We start from the raw sequence: 13,021 nt of genomic DNA on the forward strand, positions 1-13,021 counted from the left end.
GATGGTTGAGGTAACTCAACACATCACCGCAACAAGCATAAGACCACATGTCAAACTTCCAAATTGAATATCACAGTGGCCATTTATGTTGTTCTATTAGCCTAAGTGATGCACCATACTTCTTCAATCCAATTCATCTATGTACAAATCAGGTTCTGTGGTTTATTTACAGACATACTAGGACCTCATTCCACACAATTCAGTAAGTAATATGATCCAAAAATTCCCATTTAGTGCATTCAAGGGTGATAAAAAGACCAATTATCACCGAAAATTTGCAATCGCCTCATCTCATACTCAATTAATCATCCAGTACATTCATATGCCATATGCCGAAACTCTCGAACAAGATAGTAGTAAGATATCGGGTCCCTAAATTCACGCATATGGTCCAATCAGTAAACACAAGAACAACCAAGCCTCGACCCTCACCTCACACGAGCTCCTCCTTGCGGAGGTACTCGCCGGCGTCGGACTGGTGGAGCACCACCACGGCGTTGGTGTTGGCCTTCCTGCAGTCCTGCGCGCCCCTGGCGGCGACCCCAAACCCGAGCGGCATGTCGGCCATGGACATGACCGCGACTTGGTGTTCTCAGTGATGCGCGCGAGCGCGGACTTGGGCACGGAGTTGCCGAAGAGGAACGAGCGCTCCGTGTCGGGCTTCAACCATATGCGGCAGCGCGCGTGGGCGGCGAGGAGGTCGAGCATGTAGACAGTGAGGTGGAAGGCGCCGCCGTGGGTGAACTTGCCGATGGGCATGCCGACCTCGGCGAGGCGCGACGGACGAGCGATTCAGAGGCGTAGAAGGTGCGGTTCTTGTGGAGGCGGAGGCAGTAGCGGTCGGGCTCCGGGTCAGGGCCCTCCACGGAGGGCCGCTCCAAGAGGTGCTTCAGGTTGGGGCCGGTGAACTTGAAGAGCTTCTCGAAGACCATCGTGGTCTCCTTATCGTTGAGCGGACGCATGGCGGAGGCGGATGCGGAGGCGGCGGTGAAAATGCGTTATATCGACTAGAGGGGGGGTGAATAGGCGATTTTTAGGAAAGTCTTCAAAACATGGAAGTTTTGAAGACAAATGATAGAAATGAACCTATTACCATGCAGCGGAAGGTAGACTACACTAGGCAGACCATAGTCAAATATTCGATGAAGTGAAAGCACAATGACTAATAGCAGATAGGTAGTAAAGATTAGGTACATAGTGAAGACAAATGGATAATGCAATTAGGCACTGACTTCACAAGAGCCAACTATAAATAAAGAGATGGGAAGGATAGAACCAGTGTTCGGGATGAAGACAAAGGTTTGGTAGACCAGTTCCAACTGCGGTGACAGTTGTACGTCTGGTTAGGGCGGATAGGTATTTAAACCTGAGGACACACAGTCCCGGACACCTAGTCCTGAACCGCAGCTCAGGACACTTAGTCCTCACCGTATTCCCCTTGAGCTAAGGTCACACAGACCTCGCCAAATTACTCTGGTAAGTCTTCAAGGTAGACTTCCAAACCTTCACAGACTTCGTTCACCAGCGATCCACAATGACTCTTGGATGCTCAGAATGCGACGCCTAACTGGCTGGAGGATTCACAGTCCTCAAGTGTAATAAGTCTTCAGATCACACAGACAGGAAGACTTAAGTGATGCCTAACACTCTTTGGCTCTGGGTGGTTAGGGCTTTATCCTCTCAAGGAATTCTCTCTCAAAGGCTTCGAGGTGGGTTGCTCTCAAACGACAAAAGCCGTGCTTTAACTCTAAGCAGCCAACCGTTTATGGTTGTAGGGGGTGGGCTATTTATAGCCACTAGGCAACCCGACCTGATTTTTCCGAAATGACCCTGGGTCACTAAGGAACTGACACGTGTTCCAATGGTCAGATTTCAAACACACACGGCAACTTTACTTGGGCTACAAGCAAAGCTGACTTATCCAACTCTGGACAAGATTTGCTCTCATAGTCTTCACTCGAAGACATAGGATTTTGGTTAAGCATCACTTCAGTCATTCTGACTGGTTCTCTTGGACCCCACTTAACAGTGCGGTGGTTCCTATGACTCAACAAGGAAAAACACAGAACGACGAAACTGCTAAGTCTTCGCGCTCCATAGTCTTCACGCGATGTCTTCTCTTGTTATAGTCTTCAATGTGAATGTCTTCACATACCACCTTTGACTTCAATGTCTTCATACATTTTTAGGGGGTCATCTCTAGTAGGAAAACCGAATCAATGAGGGACTTCTACCTGTGTTATCCTGCAATTCTCACAAACACATTAGTCCCTCAACTAGGTTTGTCGTCAATACTCCAAAACCAACTAGGGGTGGCACTAGATGCACTTACAATCTCCCCCTTTTTGGTGATTGATGACAAACTAGTTGAAGTTTTCAATGGGGAATATAATATGTGAAATTGTAAAGGATAGGGAATTGTCTTCATAAGTTGCAAGGGCTCCCCCTGAAGATGTGCATATAAGTAATTTGCTTTTGGAATGCAAATGCACATGGCAGGTTGTACTTGTGGAGATCCTCTTCAACTTATGATGACAATTCATCATGCATGAAAAGTATGTGAAGATAATGACATGCATAATGAAAAATGGACGTCTGCAAAATGATCTAAGTGCGGAATTTATCGTCGCACATGCAGAATTTATCATCGCATCACAAAATAGCAAATAAGTAGCAGACGACCATCAAGTTTAAGTGTTACCACTCAAAGAACCAAATGTATCAAAACGAGAGTTGTAAACACTACGCAAAACATAAAGCAACCGCCCATATGGACCCACTTGAAGACTATCAAACTCAGATGCTTCTCCCCCTTTTGTCAGTAAGGACCAAAAAGGTTTGAAGACATAGAGCATCTACTCGTTCCCATGAGGAGTAGGTGAAGCAGCAAGGTCGTCGGTGTTGTTCGGCAGTGCAGATGAACTCGGGGCAGTGTCGATGCGTGCAGAAGTAGGGAGCGGTGAAGTGGCATCATCTTCATCCTCGATCACTCTGGCATTCACAGTTGCCGCAGAGGAAGAGAACTCAGAGTCTTCAGGAGACGGAGTTCGTCGCAGTATAGTCCTTCTTGGAGGTGTGGAGTCAAACTTGAAACGTTCAGAGAAGCCATCCTCTTGAAGATCATCTTCAGAACACATAAGCATCAGCCCTTTCCATGTACGCCGACAGGTTTCATGGGCAACAAAGGCATTCTTGGTGGAAAGATTGTGAATGCGGTTGACATCTACCAAGAGGCTTTGCATTTGGCACTTCAGCCAGTCATGATGCCTATCTTGTTTCTGATGAAGGGCAACCAGAAGCTCTCGGTCATTGAGAACACGAGATCGCTTCTTGGGCCGTTGGGCAATAGTGCTTTCAGTGGCTTCAGTGAGGGCACGATGAGGTGCATGTGTAGTGCCAGCCAGAGGATAAACACGAGTGACTGCTTCAACTCCTTCAATGTTTTGAGAGAAACTTTGATGCTCAGCATTCTGAAGACTAAGAGGCTCCTTGGCAGGCTGTGGATAGATGGCTTCAATGGACATATCAACGTCAGGCAGAAAGATCCGATGATTGCGAGCAGAGGGCTGATATGAGACAGCTGAGTGTAGTTTGATCAGCCGCATTATCCATGGAGCGTAAAACTTCAAGCCAAAAAGATCAGATCCTGATGCAGCAAGTTGGCGGATGAAGAAGTCTTGTGCATTGAAGCATTTGCCGTGAAGAATATAAAAGACCAAAGTCTTCATTGCACCTTCTAGCTTTGCATGTGGAGAATGTCCTTTGATGGGCCAGAGAGTTCGCCTGATAATGTGATAGATAGTGCGTGGCAGATACTCAAGATCTTCAACAAAGAACTCCTTTGGATATGCAGCATCTGGAGGCAAAGGCTTCATCATGCTAAGCATTTGACTCATGTTCGGTTCAGGCTTCTGAAAGATGCTCTCCATAGCTGCACTGTGAAGCTGACAACTAGGTTCATAAAGATCTCCAGGAGTGGGCAGACCAGTGAGCTCAATGATATCAAAGGCTTTGGCTTCGTGATGAACATTGCCGGTCATCCACTCAAGGACCCAAGTCTTCGGATCTCTGTTGTAGCCACGAATGTGAAGAGTGGCATAGAATTGGAGCAACAACTCTTCATTCCAGTGCTCTTGGTCGATGATGAAAGGCAACAATCCAGACTCTTTGAAGCAATCCAGAGCTTCTTCCAAGCAAGGCAGACCAGTTATGGCTTCAGTGTTAAGACGCATATGAGAGAAAATGTGACCTTGATTGTACAGAATGCATGGGTAATAACTTCGCTACGGATAGCTCCAGAACCGATCAGAAGATATTCTTTCCCTTCAGTAGGGGTTCTTGGCGCTATTGAAGAAGGTGTTGTCTGCTTTGAAGCCGTTGACATTAAAGGATTCGGGTGCTGATGCAGGACCTGGAGACCTAGGCAACCTTGGCATTGGCTTCTGTACCTGAGGCCTGTGCTCAACGTGATAGTCAAACTGAGGACCAGCAGCAGGCGCAGGAGCAGTAGCATCATTGGCTTCACTGACTTCTGGCACATTGGTTGGTGCAGGCTCCACATTTGCTTCAGCCATGACAACGTTGTTGGCTTCATTTGTGTTGGTGGTGATAGCCTCAAGATTCTCAACCTCCACTTGATGAGCTGGAGGGTCGGGCACAGACACGTTCTCCTCGAGAACAGCTTCTTCAGTAATGGGGGGAGTAGGGACACGTTCTTCTTCTTGTGTGTCGTCGGCTGATGCAGCCGGAATGTCTCCAGCAGCTTTAGCCTCAGACTCAGAGACATTCACAGTAGGAGTGGCATCTGGAAACACTTGACGTGCAACAGATTGGTGGGGCACTTCTCCTTCTGGAACACTCGAAAGAGGGACTTGAGACCTTGGTCCTTTGCGAAGCCTGCGTAACGCTGGCGACGCCTCTGGAGACGGAGTTGGCTGGGCCTCAAAGTCATCTTCTTCTTCTTGCCGGGGTGGTGTGACTTGTTGTTGTGGGTGATCAGCCCATGATGCATCCTGAGCAATTGGCGTCAGAGGACGACCAATGCTGATGAGTTCGCTGTGCGTAAGCACAGGCGATGATACCAAGTTGTGCTCGATCTTAGGAAGAACTACATCATCTTCAACATTGTCGTGGTGACCAATGTCTTCAGCAGCGGTGGGATTAGCTGCTGGAATGTCTTCAGCTTCATGAGCCTCCGTGGAAGCAGGCTCATGGACAATCAGTTGGCGCTCTTGATGTTCAGCTGCAGGGCGAACCATGGAGATAGGTTCAACAACTAAGGGCTCTGTGGGAGCAGCCCGATCCTTCTTGGTCTTGCGCTTCTTCTTGGAGGGAGCAGCATCAGAGGCTTCAGGATGTTTCCTCTTTCTCGCTTCAGCCTCAGCAGTCCTCGTCTTCTTCAGTTCTGAAGCGGTTGACCTGACTTTTGGCTTTGAGCTAGTCATGCTGGCTGGGAAGACAATGGGATGTGCTTCCTGCCTTGGTGCTTCGGGTTCGGCCACAGCTGGCTTCTTCTTCTTCTTTGCAGCCATCCTGGGATCGATGCCAGGACGACCAAGGGCCTTGCGCTTCTCAGCCTCATTGTAGGCTTGCACACACTTGTCAGCCAGGCTCTTCATGCACTCATGAGAGCCTTGAGCTTCTTCACGCTTCTTGAGAAAGGCTTCTTTGAACTCGTGCAGCATGATCCTGAAATTTTTGACCTCTTGCACACTGAGCTTGGCCATGTGCTTCTTGAACTGAGCTTTCTCAAAGTCGATCTTTTGCTTCAGTTCAATGATGCGCTGAGCTAGAGCTAGCTCTGAAGCAATGGCGCCATGGAAGGCGACACTGAGGCCAATTGGAAGTTGCAGATCTTCAAAGCTGAGGTTGGGCATGTCAAACCACTCATCAATGAAGTTGTGGATGATTGCCACGTCAAAGAGAGGCAAATCATTGAAGATTTCTGCTTCTTCTTTGCTCTTGATCAGTTGCTCAAGAGCGTCATCTACAAGATCTTCATCGTTGGACAGATCAATGGCGTCGTTGCGCAGAATAGCAGCAGCAGTCAGTTCTTGGCTGGTGTGTTGCAAAGGCATCTTGACTCTCGAGGGCTTGGAGATGCGTGACAAATCTTCAGACTGCACACTGTCTTCAGGAGGTGCACTAGCCAGTGGCTTCACCCGTGAGATTTTTGGTGCTGAGGCAGGCATTGAAGCTTTAGGCTTCTTCAGTTTCTGTGGCTTCGGCGGTGCAGGCGCTTCATCAGATTCAGCGTCATCTGCAGGCTCATCCACGGCTGTCCCTTGAACCATCATATGAGTGATGAGACCTTCCAAGTTGTAGAAGGGCCCAACAAGATTGGGTTCAGCTTCGCGGGTGCCATCGGCACGGGGAGCAGAAGGGCCAGGGTTGAAATCTAGTCCCAATGACTTCTTGTTTTGCTTAGACGAATTCTTGGCAAATTGGAAGTTGCGTTTGAACAGATTGTCGTCACGACACCATAGCAATGACAATGGGTGAGCATTCGCAGGCTGTGGTCCACGGACCATGCAGGGATAGAAGCCTTGTTCAGTGGCTTCATCTCTGGACCTGGGTTGAAGATTTCTGTATAGGATGTCTCCCAAAGATCGCTTGATGACATTTTTCTCAGCATATTCCTGGGTCACAAACCGGTACTTGAACCATTGTTCTGCCCAATATCTTCGAATCCATTGGATTTGGGTCTTGCGCTGATTGTAATCCTCTTCAGGATCTGTCTTGTAAAGCTCTGAGAGGTCATCAGGCAAATCTCTTGGCGTTCCCCCACGACGCTGTCTGCCACCCTTCCTTACTGATTTCTCTGCAGCCATGAACTTCAAACTGAATGGCTTCAACACGTTCAAAGGCTTCAAAGGCTTTCGCTTGCTGGACAAACAGGAACTAGCTTCGGGAGAATTTATATGATGCTGTAAGAATTCTGCAAATGAATGCAGACTATGAGAACCAAGGGATTCTCCTACGGACATGTACCTGTGACAGCATTAAGGTGCGAGGGAAGGGGAAGAGGTCATATGCATTCTCAGAAGATTTTGAAGATAAATCAGTTTAGAAGACATTGACCTAATCGTGAGAAGACATTCACTCATAGATAAGGAGTTGGTTCCAGATTTGTACGAATCCACGGATCAGTAAAAGTGAGGAATCTAACTACTTTGTGAAGCATAAGTGAACATACTAGGCATATTATGAGATGCAGTATGAAATAGGTCCAACTTGTGTGCACAGAAACTGTTTGTGGTAGAAAGTGACGAATCTATAGGATCAAAGGGGCCGTAAAAAGGAAGTTTTATTTACCACACGAAGAACTGCTAGACGGAGTGGAAGAGGAGGCCGAGCAGTTCGATTGTCCGTGCCCTAACTTGGCGATGGAGGACACCTACAGCGACGGCGGAGAAGACAATGTCCGCGGCTGGCGTGAAGACGGCGTCGGAGAGGTCGCGGCAGCTAAGAGCTTCGTCGCCGGTGTCTTCGAGGGCTAGCGGTGGCGCTAGGGTTTGTGCGAGAGTGGAAGAAAGGATAATGACTATGGTGAGACGTGTATATATAGGGACATGGACGGCACAGTGTTATTACACAGGTGCCCCTGGCGATTCACATCTGAAGGACACGTGGCCATCATGCAACATATCGGAGGTTGTTCCATGTTCCCATGCACGCCTGGATTGTCGGGTGGTCGTTCCCACTTCTCCGGGTTTCAGGTGAAGGAATTAGCATTGAAAGCGGACTTAATGTTTGTCTCTGTATCTTCTGCTGACAAGGACGCAGAGAAGACATTCGACAGTTTCAAGAGAATGCATATGATTTGGAGAGATAGAGTTTGAGATAGAAAGCATAGAGAGGTTAGGGTCCGATCACATTCACTTAGTTCAAAAGATTCAACAAGAAGACATAGCTATAAGTGAAAGCTGTAGAGGACAGAACACTAGTATATATATATATATATAATCAACATAGTGAAGATAATCATGAAGACAGGTTGAGATTGAAGTCAAACCAAATGTGAAGACATAGCAAATGCAAAATGCAACGCATGGGTGAAACACTTCAAACAGAAGAATTTGGTGGTGGTGTTACCCACCGTATAGGAAGTATTAGACCCAGACACGGCGCACAATTATCATGGCACTCTGAAGTCAAATTCCACATTAATGTATTCACACTTAGAATGTATGTCTTCATTGATTGAAGATATACTTTACTTCGTGTGTTGCACATCTAAGTCATCAATATGCATAAGTGTTAGGATGTGTGCCTGATCACAGGACATTTGAGGATTCCAAGATATTTAGCTCACACCGTAACTTGCAAAATCTCTTCTCATCCAAGGGCTTGGTGAAGATATCTGCCAATTGCTCTTCAGTGTTGACGTGTATGATATCAATATCTTCCTTCACAACATGATCTCTGAGAAAGTGATGACGAATTTCAATGTGCTTTGTCTTTGAGTGCTGAACTGGGTTGTTGGCAATCTTGATGGCGCTTTCGTTGTCGCAGTAGAGTGGCACTTGCTTCAGATGAATGCCATAGTCTTTGAGTGTTTGCTTCATCCACAGAAGCTGAGCGCAGCAAGATCCAGCAGCAATGTATTCAGATTCAGCAGTGGAGAGAGATACACAGTTCTGCTTCTTTGAAGACCAACATACAAGTGATCGTCCCAGAAAATGACATGTGCCTGATGTAGACTTGCGATCCACCTTGTCACCAGCATAATCAGCATCCGAGAATCCAACCAGATCAAACTCTGAGCCCTTTGGATACCATAATCCTAGTGTTGGGGTGTAAGCCAAATATCGAAGAATTCGCTTCACAGCTAAGTGATGCGATTCCTTTGCTGCCGCTTGGAATCGAGCACACATGCAAACACTAAGCATAATATCTGGCCTAGATGCACATAGATAAAGTAACGAACCAATCATGGAGCGGTATACCTTTTGATCGAACTCTTTACCATTGTCGTCGGGACCCAGATGATGTTTGGCTGGCATTGGCATCGTGAAGCCTTTGCAGTCTTGCATACCAAATTTCTTCAGGCAATCTTTGAGGTACTTCTCTTGAGATATGAAGATGCCCTTGCGTTGCTGACGTATTTGAAGACCAAGGAAGAACTTCAGCTCACCCATCATGGACATCTGATATTGCTCTTGCATCATATATCCAAACTCTTCACTGTATTTCTGATTGGTGCAGCCGAAGATAATGTCATCCACATATATTTGGCACACAAACAGTTCACCATCATATGTCTTCGTGAATAGAGTGGGGTCGAGGGAACCAGATTTGAAGCCTTTGCTCTTCAGGAAGTCTTTGAGTGTGTCATACCAAGCCCGAGGGGCTTGTTTGAGGCCATACAGTGCCTTGTTGAGCTTGTACACCATGTCAGGATGTTTTGGATCTTCAAAGCCAGGCGGTTGTGCAACATACACTTCTTCTTCAATCTTGCCATTGAGAAAAGCGCTCTTCACATCCATTTGATATAGAAGTATGTTATGATGATTCGCATAGGCTAGCACTATGCGTATGGCTTCAAGTCTAGCCACAGGAGCAAATGTTTCATCGAAGTCAATCCCTTCAACTTGAGTGTACCCTTGAGCAACGGGACGAGCTTTGTTTCTAACAACTTGACCATGCTCATCTTGCTTGTTGCGATATATCCATTTTGTGCCTATTATATTGTGCTTGCGAGGATCAGGACGCTTAACCAGTTCCCATACATTATTCAGCTCAAACCGTTGAAGCTCTTCTTGCATAGCTTGAATCCATTCAGGTTCCATGAAGGCTTCTTCAACTTTCTTGGGTTCAGATATTGAGACGAATGCGAAGTGCCCACAGAAATTTGCTAGCTATGTTGCCCTTGAACGAGTGAGTGGACCTGGTGCATTGATGCTATCAATTATTCTTTCAATCTATACTTCATTTGCAACACGAGGATGTACAGGACAAAGATTTTGCTCTTGCTGATCATTGTCATCGTTAGAGGGATTGCCTTCAGGCTAAGCATTGTCTTCAGGTTGCTCAGGTGCGGAGATGATAAGTTCCTCTTCAGGTTGAGCTTCAGACGGTATGATTTCTCCAGTTCCCATAAGTTTGATTGATTCACTGGATGGAACTTCATCTAGCACGTTTGGCAGGTGCTCTCTTTGTGAGCCGTTAGTCTCATCGAACCGCACATCCACTGTTTCAACCACTTTATAGTGAAAAAGGTTGATGACACTGTAGGAGTGCGAATCCTTTCCATATCCAAGCATAAAACCCTCATGTGCTTTTGGTGCAAATTTTGAAGTGTGATGTGGATCCTTGATCCAGCACCTGGCGCCAAATACTCTGAAGTAACTGACATTTGGCTTCTTGCCAGTAAGGAGCTCATAGGATGTCTTGTTCAAAAGCTTGTGAAGATAAACACGGTTGATGATATGACATGCAGTATCAATGGCTTCTGGCCAAAATTTTCTTGGAGTCTTGTATTCATCAAGCATCGTCCGGGCCATCTCAATAAGTGTTCTGTTCTTGCGTTCGATGACGCCATTCTGCTGTGGCGTGTACGGAGCTGAGAATTCATGTGTGATGCCTAAGGTATCATGATATGTATCTAGGCCATTGTTCTTGAATTCAGTGCCATTGTCACTTCTGATGTGCTTTATCTTGGCGCCATAGTTGTTCATTGCTCGACTGGCGAAGCGTCTGAAGACATCCTGCACTTCAGTCTTGTAGAGGATTATATGCACCCAAGTATATCTTGAATAATCATCAACAATGACAAAGCCATAGAGACAAGCAGTAGTAGTAAGAGTTGAGTAATTAGTGGGACCAAAAAGATCCATGTGGAGCAGTTCGAAGGGTTGAGTCGTTGTCATGAGTGTCTTCGAGGGATGCTTGGCCCTCGTCATCTTTCTTGCTTCACAGGCACCGCATAAGTGATCCTTCTTGAACTTGACGCCCTCGATGCCTATGACATGCTTCTTCCTTGCAAGGGTGTGGAGGTTCCTCATCCCAGCATGCCCTAGCCTTCGATGCCAGAGCCAGCATTCAGAAGCTTTTGCTAGAAGACATACTGCAAGTTGCTGTCCTGCTGAGAAATCTACCACGTACAAATCATCTTTCCGATACCCTTCAAACACTAGAGACTTGTAAGATTCCAATAGTACAAGGCAACGATATTTTCCAAACATCACAATCATGTTTAAATCGCAAAGCATTGAGACAGACATTAAGTTGAAACCAAGGGATTCAACACGCATGACTTTATCCATGTGTTGATCCTTTGAGATTGCAACTCTACCTAGACCCAATACCTTTCTTTTACCAGTGTCAGCAAATGTGATGTGACTTTTGTCAGATGGACGTAAAGTTGAGTCCATGAGAAGGCTTCGCTTGCCAGTCATGTGATTTGTACACCCACTATCAATAATCCATTCTGAAGCAGCTGGTGTCGTACCCTACAGTGCAGTTAGGGGGATAGGCTTCACGAAGAGAATTGTGAGGCAAAAACATTTGACGAACCAGTGGATTATTAAAGCTTAGATCTAGATTAGGACTGATAGGGCAAGTAGCAAGCAATTCAGGAACAAAGTACATAATAAGACCATTTGGGTATTTGATCTTGCGCCCGACAAGATGTTTAAGGTCTCCAGCAATACTGTCAGACGATTTTGGTTTTCGGCTGGAGACCTTTCCCTGCAAAAGAGAGTTAAGCTTTCTTAGCCACCCACATCTTCAAGGGTGGCTTCGAAGCAATGAGTCTAAGTGCAGCATCTGAGAACTTTGGCTTTGGAGCCCTAGCAAAAAGTCTTGCAAGTGGACAATAGTACTCATAAGAATAAGCAGAATAGTTCTTGGTCTTATGAACATGGCGGTTTGATGAAACACGCTCATATTCACAGGCCTGAGTATGGTTTCCCTGCACAACATTTGCGTTAGTGCAACTTAGGTGAGTCCTCTGTCTGTATGAAGCCTTTGGACCGTATGAAGCCTGTGGTCTGGGGTTTGTCTTCTTCACCTGTGGTGTCATGATGACATTCACAGGAAGATTCTCCAAACACCTTTTCGGCACCCAGATCTTCTTCATAGGCGGTCCATTCCTGCAGTTAGTACCAATATACCTGGCAAACACTTCACCATTCTGATTCTTAAACAGGTTATAGTTTGCATCAAAGGATTCATCAATAACAATGGGATTAGCACAAGTGAAGCCAGATAGGGTGGATGGATCCGCTGAAGGTTCCTTTGCAGCAACCCATGTGGTTTTGGGGTACTGCTCAGGTTTCCAATAAGAGTCATCAGCATTCATTTTCCTTTCGAACCCAACACCCTCTTTCCTAGGGTTTCGGTTCAGGATCTGCCTTTTGAGGACATCACATAGTGTCTGATGCCCTTTGAGACTTTTGTACATCCCTGTTTTAAGCAGTGTCTTCAACCTAGCATTCTCATCAGCAATAGCTGTGATATCCTCAGCAGAGGGGTTAGTTACCACATCAACAGTTGAAGATATTTCAATAGTAGCAGGAGTAGAACATTCAGCTATAGAAGTAGCGTTATCATGCTCAATGCATTTAAGACATGATGGTTCAAATCCTTCCTGAGCTGAACTGATCTGTTCGGTGCGAAGTGACTCGTTTTCCTTTTGAAGATCTTCATGAGCCGCTCTCAATTTCTCAAGATCTTGCTTCCTTTGAAGATAATCATAGGAAAGCTTTTCATGAGTTGTTGAGAGCGTTTCATGATGACTTTCAAGTTCCTCATACTTAACATGAAGATTTTTTATGTCTTCAATTAAGGACTGAGATCGAGTCATTTTAGCGTCTAACAGGTCATCGCTTTTGTCTAACAGTTTTTGAATATGTTCCATAGCTTTCTGTTGTTTAGTGGCAAGGGAAGCAAGTTTTGCATAGCTGGGTCCAAATTCATCACCAGATTCATCATCACTGGATTCAGATAGACAACATTCAATTACCTTAGCATCTTTTGTCATAAGGCATGATGCAGAAGATGATGATTCTTGTTCGAA

The 13,021-nt window shown here is 46.0% G+C and overlaps 1 pseudogene; it reads right to left on the minus strand.

Annotated features, from left to right (window-relative positions):
* Positions 1-433: 433 nt before the first annotated feature.
* On the minus strand, positions 434-962 carry LOC125516733 (uncharacterized; annotated as a pseudogene).
* Between the last annotated feature and the right edge of the window lie 12,059 nt (positions 963-13,021).

Source organism: Triticum urartu, chromosome 6A (genome assembly GCF_056163025.1).
Source record: "Triticum urartu cultivar PI428250 chromosome 6A, HENAU_Tu73, whole genome shotgun sequence".
Classification (NCBI taxonomy): Eukaryota; Viridiplantae; Streptophyta; class Magnoliopsida; order Poales; family Poaceae; genus Triticum; species Triticum urartu.